This window comes from Arachis duranensis, chromosome 4 (genome assembly GCF_000817695.3).
Source record: "Arachis duranensis cultivar V14167 chromosome 4, aradu.V14167.gnm2.J7QH, whole genome shotgun sequence".
NCBI lineage: Eukaryota > Viridiplantae > Streptophyta > Magnoliopsida > Fabales > Fabaceae > Arachis > Arachis duranensis.
The window spans coordinates 78,614,290-78,625,499 of NC_029775.3; positions in this window are offsets into that span (position 1 = coordinate 78,614,290).

Here is an 11,210-nt window from a genome sequence, read left to right on the forward strand (position 1 = left end):
ACTCTCACAAACTTCCCTGGACCAAAACGCCTCAACACTTGAAACCATGATTGAAAGGTATGAAGAGGAGATGAAGAAATGTTGGGAAGATCAACAAACCTCCTCCATGATAGAGCTATTAAAACAAATGTTAGGTGTAAAAGAGGAAGTGGAGGAGCAAGAAAGTGAAGAAGTCATTCCAAACTCAAGTGAGGCAGAGAAGTACATAAAGGAGGAGCTCATGGAACCACCAATACAAGAGGCTCTTAATGAAGAAATCACTCCAATAGTCACACAGCAACCATGTCTTGACATCCAAGAAGTGAAGGCAATTGACAAAAGCACCAAGAAGAGGATTGCGACCAAGATACCAAGGACAACATTCATTGAGAAGGTCAACTGCAAACAATCCTCCCCCTGATCCAGCAAGCAAGACTAATCAAGCCAATTTCACAAGGAGGCTTGCTGAGAAGAGACTAAGAAAGAGGACAACAGCTGAAACTTTTCCCCCCTTAAGGTCATTCCTCTTAACCAACTGGAAGAAGAGGAAGAAAGTGAAGAACAACATGTCAAGCTAATGACAATAAAGAAGCGCTTGTTGGGAGGCAACCCAACCTGAGGTAGTTCTCTTTTCATATCTATTTCAATAAAAAGGTTAACTAGTTTTATCTAGATTGCAAGAAGCTAAGTTTGGTGTTGCACACCAAAACAATCTAAGGGAGAATGAAGAATTCTAAGTTTGGTGTTCCACCAAAATCCCATTATAACAAACATTCTCACCTTATGCATAATATGGGCTTCAAGCATACTGGATGAATGAGTTAACTATTTTGCTGTTTTCTAGTTTTCAGCCTTATTACTTTTGAGAAAGAAAAAAGAATTTCACACATGGTTAATGAAAACCTTTGGCAAGGTACTAAGTTTGGTGTTCCCACACCAAAGTAAGTTCAAAAAGCCCACAAATAAATCATGCAGACTAACCACTGTTTCTAAGTGCTTGGGGAACAAGCAACTTCCAATATCAATGCATAATATCATACAAACTTTTGGAGATTTTTAGCATCATCAACCAAAGAGGTGAAAGATGAACATGAAAGTCAGTCGCATGCCATGCTTTCGTATGGTGCTGAATACTTGAACCAAGTTGGACAGTAATGTTTCTTCACTTTGTGTCTTTATCAACATGTCATCCACATAGATCTCCATGATTTTTTCGATGTGACCTGAGAAGACCTTGTTCATTAGCCTCTAATAAGTAGCTCCTGCGTTCTTAAGGCCGAAAGGCATTACGATGTAACAATAGTTTGCTTTGGGTGTTAGAAATGAGGTTTTTTCCTGATCCGGTGGATACATTGGGATCTGGTTGTACCCCGAGTATACGTCCATAAACGAGAGATACTTATATCCTGATGAGGCATTTACTAGAGTGTCGATGCTTGGGAGTGGATAAGGGTCTTTTGGGCAGGCTTTGTTGAGGTCGGTGTAGTAGGTTCACATTCGCCACTTCCCATTTGACTTTCTTACCAAGACGACATTTGCTAGCCATAGTGGGTACTTAACTTCTCTTATGAACCCTACCTCTAGTAGTGCTTGCACCTGTTCTGCTACGGCCTGAGACTGTTCTGGCCCGAGTTTTCTTCATCTTTGTTGTACCGGCTGGGATCCCGGATAGACTGCCAACTTATGGCTCATCAGTTCGGGATCTATGCCTGGCATGTCGGCAGCTTTGCATGCGAAGAGATCAACATTATCTCGTAGGAACTATATGAGTGATTCCTTTGTATCTCTTTTCAGGATCGTGCCAATATTAGTTGTCTTATCCGAGGTGTCTCCGATATGAACTTTTTCTACTTCACCATCGGGCTGTGGACGGTGATGACAAGTCATCTTAGCCTAGTTTCACTAGTCTTTTTTTTATGTTTTCACTTGAATTATGTACTTTCTTGAGCTCTAAGCAAGCCAATTTGGGTAGATTTTCATGATTCCTTTGATTGAATAAACCATAGATGAATTAACGCAATTTCATGAGGTTTTATGCTATATTTGATACATATTGTGAAAGAATGAATATCTCATGATTACATTGATGATGATGAGAAGAAGGAAAGCAAGTGAACTCCAACAGGTTGTATTGTTAAGTGATTGTTTTACGTCAAATATTGCTGTAATTGAAAGTTGGATTGTATCCTTATTTGTCCTGCCTGTCTGCATAGTATAGTTTTCTTTATATACCCCTGCCTGCCTGCATAGCATAGTCTTTCTTTATAATTCAATAAGCAAGATGCTTGATTATTCACAATATTCTTATCTTCAAAACTTGTTTGCACTCAATTTTCAAAAATGCATCACATGAAAGTTCTTTGAAACGAAGGATTGAGGAATTAAACAATTTTGAAGTAAGCAAAAGATTAGGAGAAGTGGTGTTGGAACTTGAAAATCACTCCCTGGGCACCAAAAGTTTGCGCCAACGTTAGACCCCTAACTTTTGGGCTAACGTTGGCACATAAAAATATCCCTGACCACCAAAAGTTTGCGCCAACGTTAGACCCCTAACTTTTGGGCTAACGTTGGCACATAGGAAATATAAAAGGGGAGCAAAAGTTTGCGCCAACGTTAGACCCCTAACTTTTGGGCTAACGTTGGCGCCATAAGTGCACAAGGTAAAGCCAACATTGGAGCGAAAGTTAGACCCCTAACTTTGGCATCAACGTTGGTATCAGCAGATTATGGTAGCTGATATGAAAAGTTGGAGCAAAAGTTAGACCCCTAACTTTTGCTCAAACTTTTACTCCAACTTTTGCAAAACTCCAACCCGGTTCAATTGGTTCACTTTGGTTCCTCTCCAAACTCCAAAGAGCAATCAACCAAGGCCTCTTTTAACCCAATTCTACCAAGAGCAAAGGCCCAATTCAGGGCTTGAAGATCATTTGAAGAAAGTGTATAAATAGGATAGAATTCAAGTTATTCGGGGAGCTCTTCTTTTTAGTTTTCCTTTTAGTTTTCATTTAGAGTTTTCGGAGAGCTTTTGGGTATTGAGTGAATTTTAATTTCTTAGTTTCGGGGAAGGAGAATTCCATTCTCTTCCTCTTAGTTTTATTGCTTTCAATTTCAATTACTTTGTCTTGGATCTTGGGTTGGAGAATTGAAGAAATTCTGTTTCAATCTCATTCTTGGATCTCTCTGTTTTTTTACTGCATAATTGAGTTTAAATTTCTGTTAATTGCTCTTCATCTATTTTCTTTGCAATTTACAATTTCTTTGCAAGTGTTCTTGTTGGATCTAGGAAGGCATTGAGATCTAGACTTGGTTTTCTAGTCTCTTGGGTCCTGAGATCCAGATTTCCCATTTACTTTTCTGTTTAAGATCCGGTTTGATCCAAGTCATTTTCTACTTCTCTGCTTGTTGCAATTTTACTTTTCCTTGTTTAATTTCTGCAAATCCAATTCCCAATTCCCTTTACAATTCAAGCCATTTACATTTCTTGCAATTTAAGATTCTGCAATTTACATTTCTTGCATTCTAAGTTTCTGCAATTTATATTACTTGTTCTTTAAGATTCAGCAATTTAATTCTTGCTCTCTTTAATCTCATGCAATTTACACATTCCCTTTACTTTCAATGCAATTTAAATTTTGCAAATCACAAATCACTCAACCAAATCTTGATTCGCTTGACTAAATCAACCACTAAACTAAAATTGCTCAATCCTTCAATCCCTGTGGGATTGACCTCACTCCCGTGAGTTATTATTACTTGATGCGACTCGGTGCACTTGCCGGTTAGATCTGTATGTTTTGGGAGAAATTCATTTTTCCACTAAAATACTCATCAGACGGAGTTCTTCTCGCTTCTGAACTCCACCAAGTTCCATTGTGTGGAACTCTCCTCCTTCGCCTCTGAGGTTTAGACTTTTGTTATAACAGCGACGCGCCATCTTTTGATCTGCTTTTATTGTAGCTATCCCTTCTGCAGTTGGGAATTTCATACATAGATATGGAGTTGAAACTATTGCGCCGAGTTGGTTTAACGTTGTCCGACCTATTAAGGCGTTGTAGGCTGAGCTTACATCGACCACGATGTAGTCTATCTTGAGTGTTCTGGATTGGTTCCTCTTTCCGAAGGTTGTATGTAGCGATACGTATCCCAGTGGTTGTACTGGGGTATCCCCAAGTCCAAACAGGTTGTTCGGGTATGCTCTTAGCTCTTTTTCTTCTAAGCCGAACTTGTCGAAGGCAGTTTTGAATAAGATGTCAGCAGAGCTCCTTGGTCAATTAATGTACGGTGGAGGTTGGCGTTTGCCAGTATGATAGTGATGACCATGGGGTCGTCGTGTCCTGAGATGATTCCGGATGCGTCTTCTTTGGTAAACGTGATTGCTGGGATGTCTGGCGCCTCCTTCTTTCCCTCAACATGGTATACTTCTTTGAGGTGTCGCTTGCGGGATGATTTGGAGATTCCTCCTCCCGCAAATCCGCCGTGTATCACGTGGACGTGTCTCTCTGGTGTGCGAGGTGATCGTTCAGACCGTCCGACATCTTCATCTCTTCTTCCTTTTCTTGGCTCTTCGTCCCGGTTAGCCAAAAACCGATCTAGTTTTCCTTTTCTTACTAATTTTTCTATGACATTTTTCAAGTCGAAGCATTCATTGGTGGAATGTCCTCGAACTCGATGATACTCACAGTATTCGTTCCGATTCCCTCCTCCTCTTTTGCCTTTGAGTGGCCGAGCTGGGGGTATTTTTTCCGTATGGCAGACTTCTTTGTAAACATCTACCAAGGATACCCTGAGAGGGGTGTAGTTATGATATTTTTTGATTTTCTCCCCGGAGCGATCTTCCTTTTTTTTGGATTCTTTATCTTTATCTCGGTAGGCAGAACCGAATCTCGAGGCTTCCCCAAGTCGAGAATTCTCTTCCATGTTGATGTACTTTTGCGCCCGTTCTTGTACTTCGTCCAGGGATGCAGGGTACTTCTTTGATATAGATTGGCTAAACGGTCCTTCTCGTAGGCCATTTATGAGGCCCATAATGGCAGCTTCTATTGGTAGACTTTGTATGTCCATGCATGTTTTGTTGAATCCTTCCATGTAGTTACGAAGACTCTCCCGATCTCCTTGCTTGATTCCTAGTAGGCTGGGTGCGTGTTTAGCCTTGTCTTTTTGTATGGAAAATCTGGCCAGGAACCTTTTGGCCAGGTCGTCGAAGCTCAAGATGGACTTTGGAGGTAGGTTGTCGAACCATCTAATGGCTGTTTTGGTAAGAGTTGTTGGAAAGGCTTTGCAGCGAACTGCATCCGAGGCGTCAATGAGGTACATTGTACTTTTGAAATTGCTGAGATGATGGTTGGGGTCCGAGGTGCCGTCATACAGAGTCATATCCGGAAGTTTGAAGTCCTTTGGGATTTTGGTCTTCATAATTTCCCTGGTGAATGGATCTTGATCCTTGCAAGGGCTATCCTCTGGAGTGGATCGAGGAGCTTTAGTTTTGAGATCGGCTTCGAGTTTTAGAAGCTTATCTTCTAATTCTCGGCGTCGCCTTATCTCTCGATGTAGATCCTCTTCTTTTTCGCATTGATGTTGGGCCTCTTTCTCAAGTTGCTTTAATCGATCTTGAAGCGCCTCTATCCCCGTTGTGCTCTGGAGTATCTTTGAGTATAGCATCCACGTTCTTGTGCGGCATTCTATCTTCCAAACCTGAATCGTGGTCGTTGTCATGGTCGTCCGCTATGGTGATGGGATGACTTCCACGTCCCCGGCAATGGCGCCAATGTTCCGAGGGATACCTGAAACTGTGGGTCGATCTCGGATGAGATCTTCTGTGTTGGTTGGAGCCGACGTGTCTAGCAGGTGTATGGCGGCCGGAGCTGGTGTGTCTGACTTGTGGAATTAAGAATGCTGCTGATCCTTCGTCATCGAAGGGTGGAGGGTACCTGCAAGGGACTCCGATGCTTAAGTTAGCAAGGGTATTAAACAGATATTGAGTAGAATCAGAGTATAAGTTATACCTGGGTGCTCCAGTGTATTTATAATGGTGAGGAGTGACCTTCTGTGGATAAGATAAGTTAGTTATCTTATCTTATCTTTATATTCAAGTGAGGTCATCTTATCTTCAAGGGAACCGCCCTTCTCTCTGTAGGCTTGGGCTGCCTTAGGATTTGGGGCGTGTTCCTCTATTTGGGCCCTTCTTTGGGCTTTCCTGGTGACTTGGCCGAGCTCTTAAGAAAGAGGCCGGGTTGTCCTGACCTGAAGAGGTCGGTCGCTTTGTCTGTCGAACATCCCGGGTCGGACAACTCGACCCAAGGTATGAACACTTTCCCTTTTACTTCCTTTGAGACTAACTTGTTGTGGTCGTGTAACGTTGCTCCATCCCAGCTCCATCCGAACTCTTGGGGTTTTATCAAGATCTTTTAGTTGCTCTGCCAAGAATTAGATGTTACGCCTTCTCAAACTCTCTTTCTTTACCTCTTTGTTCTGACTAAGCCTGGGACTACCAAAAAGAAAGCTTCTTGGGTTTCTTTCAGGTCTGCCCAAGGGCACAAAGTCTTTTCCATGTATGATGAGTCCTTTAGGGACTTTAAGAACTACTTTTTCAAGGTTCGAGCTGTTGAGGGAGCTCGACCTTTTTTCCTAGAAGCGAATGGTGAACCTGCCTTCCCTTTGTGTTGGCAGAAGAGTGTTGTAGTGTCTCGATACTCGTGGGAGATGCTTGATGAGGTCGGGCAGGCCTTTGTAACTGTGTTGGAGGATATTTGGGGGGAACCTCCCCATCTTGACACAAAGAGATTCTTAGGGGACCCTTCTCTTGTCCGAGCCGAACTGGGTAGAGACCGACTTCTTTTGTTATGTTTTATTTTTACTTCTCCAATTTTGTAACTTGTTTTGATTTGTTTTTTCAGAGATGGCTAATGAGCGGATAATTTATACGCTTTTTGGCATTATTTTTAAGTAATTTTTAGTAGGATCTAGTTACTTTTAGGGATGTTTTCATTAGTTTTTATGCTAAATTCACATTTCTGGAGTTTACTATGAGTTTGTGTGTTTTTCTATGATTTCAGGAAATTTTTTGGCCGAAATTGAGGGACCTGAGCAAAACTCTGATAAGAAGGCTGACAAAGGACTGCTGATGCTATTGGAATCTGACCTCTCTGCACTCGGAATAGATTTTCTGGAGGTACAAAACTCCAAATGTCGCGCTCTCAATGGCGTTGGAAAGTAGACATCCAGAGCTTTCCAGCAATATATAATAGTTCATACTTTATTAGAGATTAAACGACACAAACAGGCGCTCAACGCCAGCTCCATATTGCATTCTGGAGTCAAACACCAGAAACACGTCACGAACCAGAGTTGAACGCCAAAAACTGGTTACAACTTGGCGTTCAACTCCAAAAGAAGCCTCTGCACGTGTAAAGCTCAAGCTCAGCCCAAGCACACACCAAGTGGGCCCCGGAAGTGGATTTCTGCATCAATTACTTACTTCTGTAAACCCTAGTAGCTAGTCTAGTATAAATAGGACATTTTACTATTGTACTAGGTGTCTTTGACCATTCGGTCTTTTGACTACACATCTTTGGTCTCATTTTTATTCTATTATTCATCTTAGGAGACTATTGATCACGTTCATGGGGGCTGGCCATTTGGCCATGCCTGGACCACTATCACTTGTGTATTTTCAACGGTGGAGTTTCTACACACCATAGATTAAGGGTGTGGAGCTCTGCTGTACCTCAAGTTTTAATGCAATTACTACTATTTCCTATTCAATTCAGTTTATTCCTGTTCTAAGATATTCGTTGCACTTCACCATGATGAATGTGATGATCTGTGACACTCATTATCATTCTCACCTATGAACGCGTGACTGACAACCACTTCTGTTCTACCATAGACCGGGCGCATATCTCTTGGATTCCTTAATCAGAGTCTTCGTGGTATAAGCTAGAATTGATGGCAGCATTCATGAGAATCCGAAAATTCTAAACCTTGTCTGTGGTATTGGTGCACAAAATTGTGATCTCTACTTTTCACAACTCAAATAATCCCCAGTAATGAATCTAAAAACTTGGTGCTCAATACCATGGTACACACATAATTTCACAACTTCGCACAACTAACCAGCAAGTGTACTGGGTCGTCCAAGTAATAAACCTTACGCGAGTAAGGGTCGATCCCACGGAGATTGTTGGTATGAAGCAAGCTATGGTCACCTTGTAAATCTCAGTCAGGCAAACTCAAATGGTTATGGAGGATAACATAGAATATAAAATAAGGATAGAGATACTTATGTAATTCATTGGTGAGAATTTCAGATGAGCGTATGAAGATGCTTTGTCCCTTCCGTCTCTCTGCTTTCCTACTGTCTTCATCCAATCCTTCTTACTCCTTTCCATGGCAAGCTGTATGTAGGGTTTCACCGTTGTCAGTGGCTACCTCCCATCCTCTCAGTGGGCACGGCTATTCAGCTGTCGGTTCTCGATCATGTCGGAATAGAATCCAGTGATTCTTTTTGCGTCTGTCACTAACGCCCCACAATCGCGAGTTTGAAGCTCGTCACAGTCATTCAATCATTGAATCCTACTCAGTACCACAGACAAGGTTTAGACCTTCCGGATTCTCTTGAATGCCACCATCAATTCTAGCTTATACCACGAAGATTCCGATTAAGGGATCCAAGAGATATCTAGCTTATACCACGAAGATTTTGATTAAGGAATCCAAGAGATATTCACTCAATCTAAAGTAGAACGGAGGTGGTTGTCAGGCACACGTTCATAGTTGAGAATGATGATGAGTGTCACGGATCATCACATTCATCCAGTTGAGGAACAAGTGATATCTTAGAAAAAGAACAAGCTGAATTGAATAGAAGAATAATAGTAATTGCATTAATTCTCGAGGTACAGCTGAGCTCCACACCTTAATATATGGTGTGTAGAAACTCCACCGTTGAAAATACATAAGAACAAGGTCTAGGCATGGCCGAATGGCCAGCCTCCCAATGATCTAAGAACTAGGCGTCCAAAAATGATCAAAAGATCTAAAATGATCCAAAGATCCAAAAATCTAAAGATGAAAATACAATAGTAAAAGGTCCTATTTGTAGAGAACTAGTAGCCTAGGGTTTACAAAGATGAGTAAATTACATAAAAAATCCACTTCCGGGCCCACTTGGTGTGTGCTTGGGCTGAGCATTGAAGCTTCTATGTGTAGAGACTTTTCTTGAAATTAAACGCCAGCTTTTGTGCCAGTTTGGGCGTTTAACTCCCATTCTTGTGCCAGTTCCGGCGTTTAACACCGGGCAGTTTTGAGCTGATTTGGAACGCCGGTTTGGGCCATCAAATCTCGAGCAAAGTATGGACTATTATATATCGCTGGAAAGCCCAAGATGTCTACTTTCCAACCTTATTGAGAGCGCGCCAATTGGGCTTCTATAGCTCCAGAAAATTCACTTCGAGTGCAGGGAGGTCAGAATCCAACAACATCTGCAGTCCTTTTCAGCCTCTGAATCAGATTTTTGCTCAATTCCCTCAATTTCAGCCAGAAAATATCTGAAATCACAGAAAAACACACAAACTCATAGTAAAGTCCAGAAAAGTGAATTTTAACTAAAAACTAATAGAAATATACTAAAAACTAACTAAAACACACTAAAAACATACTAAAAACAATGCCAAAAGCGTATAAATTATCCGCTCATCACAACACAAAACTTAAATTGTTGCTTGTCCCCAAGCAACTGAAAATCAAGTAGGATAAAAAGAAGAGAATATACTATAAACTCTGAACTATCAATGAAACTTAGCTCCAATTAGATGAGCGGGACTAGTAGCTTTTTGCCTCTGAACAGTTTTGGCATCTCGCTTTATCCTTTGAAGTTCAGAATTATTGGCTTCTATAGGAACTCAGAATTCAGATAGTGTTATTGATTCTCCTAGTTAAGTATGTTGATTCTTGAACACAGCTACTTTATGAGTCTTGGCCGTGGCCCAAAGCACTCTGTTTTCCAGTATTACCACCGGATACATCCATGCCACAGACACATAACTGGGTGAACCTTTTCAGATTGTGACTCAGCTTTGCTAGAGTCCCCAATTAGAGGTGTCCAGGGTTCTTAAGCACACTCTTTTTGATTTAGATCACGACTTTAACCGCTTAGTCTCAAGTTTCCACTTGACACCTTCACGCCACAAGCACATGGTTAGGGACAGCTTGGTTTAGCCGCTTAGGCCAGGATATTATTCCTGTAGGCCCTCCTATCCACTGATGCTCAAAGTCTTGGATCCTTTTTATTACCCTTGCCTTTTGGTTTAAAGGGCTATTGGCTTTTTCTGCTTGCTCTTTCTTTTTTTTTTTTTGCATATACTCTCTCTTTTTTTTTCTGCAAGCTTTTCACTGCTTTTTCTTGCTTCGTGAATCATTTTTATGATTTTTCAGATCCTCAGTAACATGTCTCCTTTTTCATCATTCTTTCAAGAGCCAACAACTTTAACATTCATGAACAACAAATTCAAAAGACATATTCACTGTTCAAGCATACATTCAGAAAACAAAAAGTATTGTCACCACATCAAAATAATTAAGCTAGTTTTAAGGATGAATTTGAAATCATGTACTTCTTGTTCTTTTGTAATAAAAACATGTTAGAACTTAATTCTCCTAGGGAGGTGTTGATTTGCTCCCAATAGTTTTGTGGAGGAAAGTGCATCCCTTGAGGTACCTTAGGGATTTCATGATGAGTGGGATCTCTTGTTTGGATTGAGCTCCTTCCACACAGATATCCATGAGGACTTGGTCCAGCCTTTGATTAAAGTTGACCTTTTTTGAGTTTGAAAAGGGACCTCGGGGATCACCTTCTTCAAGGCCACAACTTCATAGAAGTGGTCTTGATGCACCCTTGAGATGAATCTCTCCATCTCCCATGACTCGGAGGTGGAAGCTTTTGCCTTCCCTTTCCTCTTTCTAGAGGTTTCTCCGGCCTTGGATGCTATAAATGGTTATGTAGTGCACGAAATTGTGATCAATACTTTTCACAACTCAAATCATCCCCGGTAATGAATCCAAAAACTTGGTGTTCAATACCATGGCATAAACACAACTTCGCACAACTAACCAGCAAGTGTACTGGGTCGTCCAAGTAATAAACCTTACGCGAGTAAGGGTCGATCCCACAGAGATTGTTGGTATGAAGCAAGCTATGGTCATCTTGTAAATCTTAGTCAGGCAAACTCAAATGG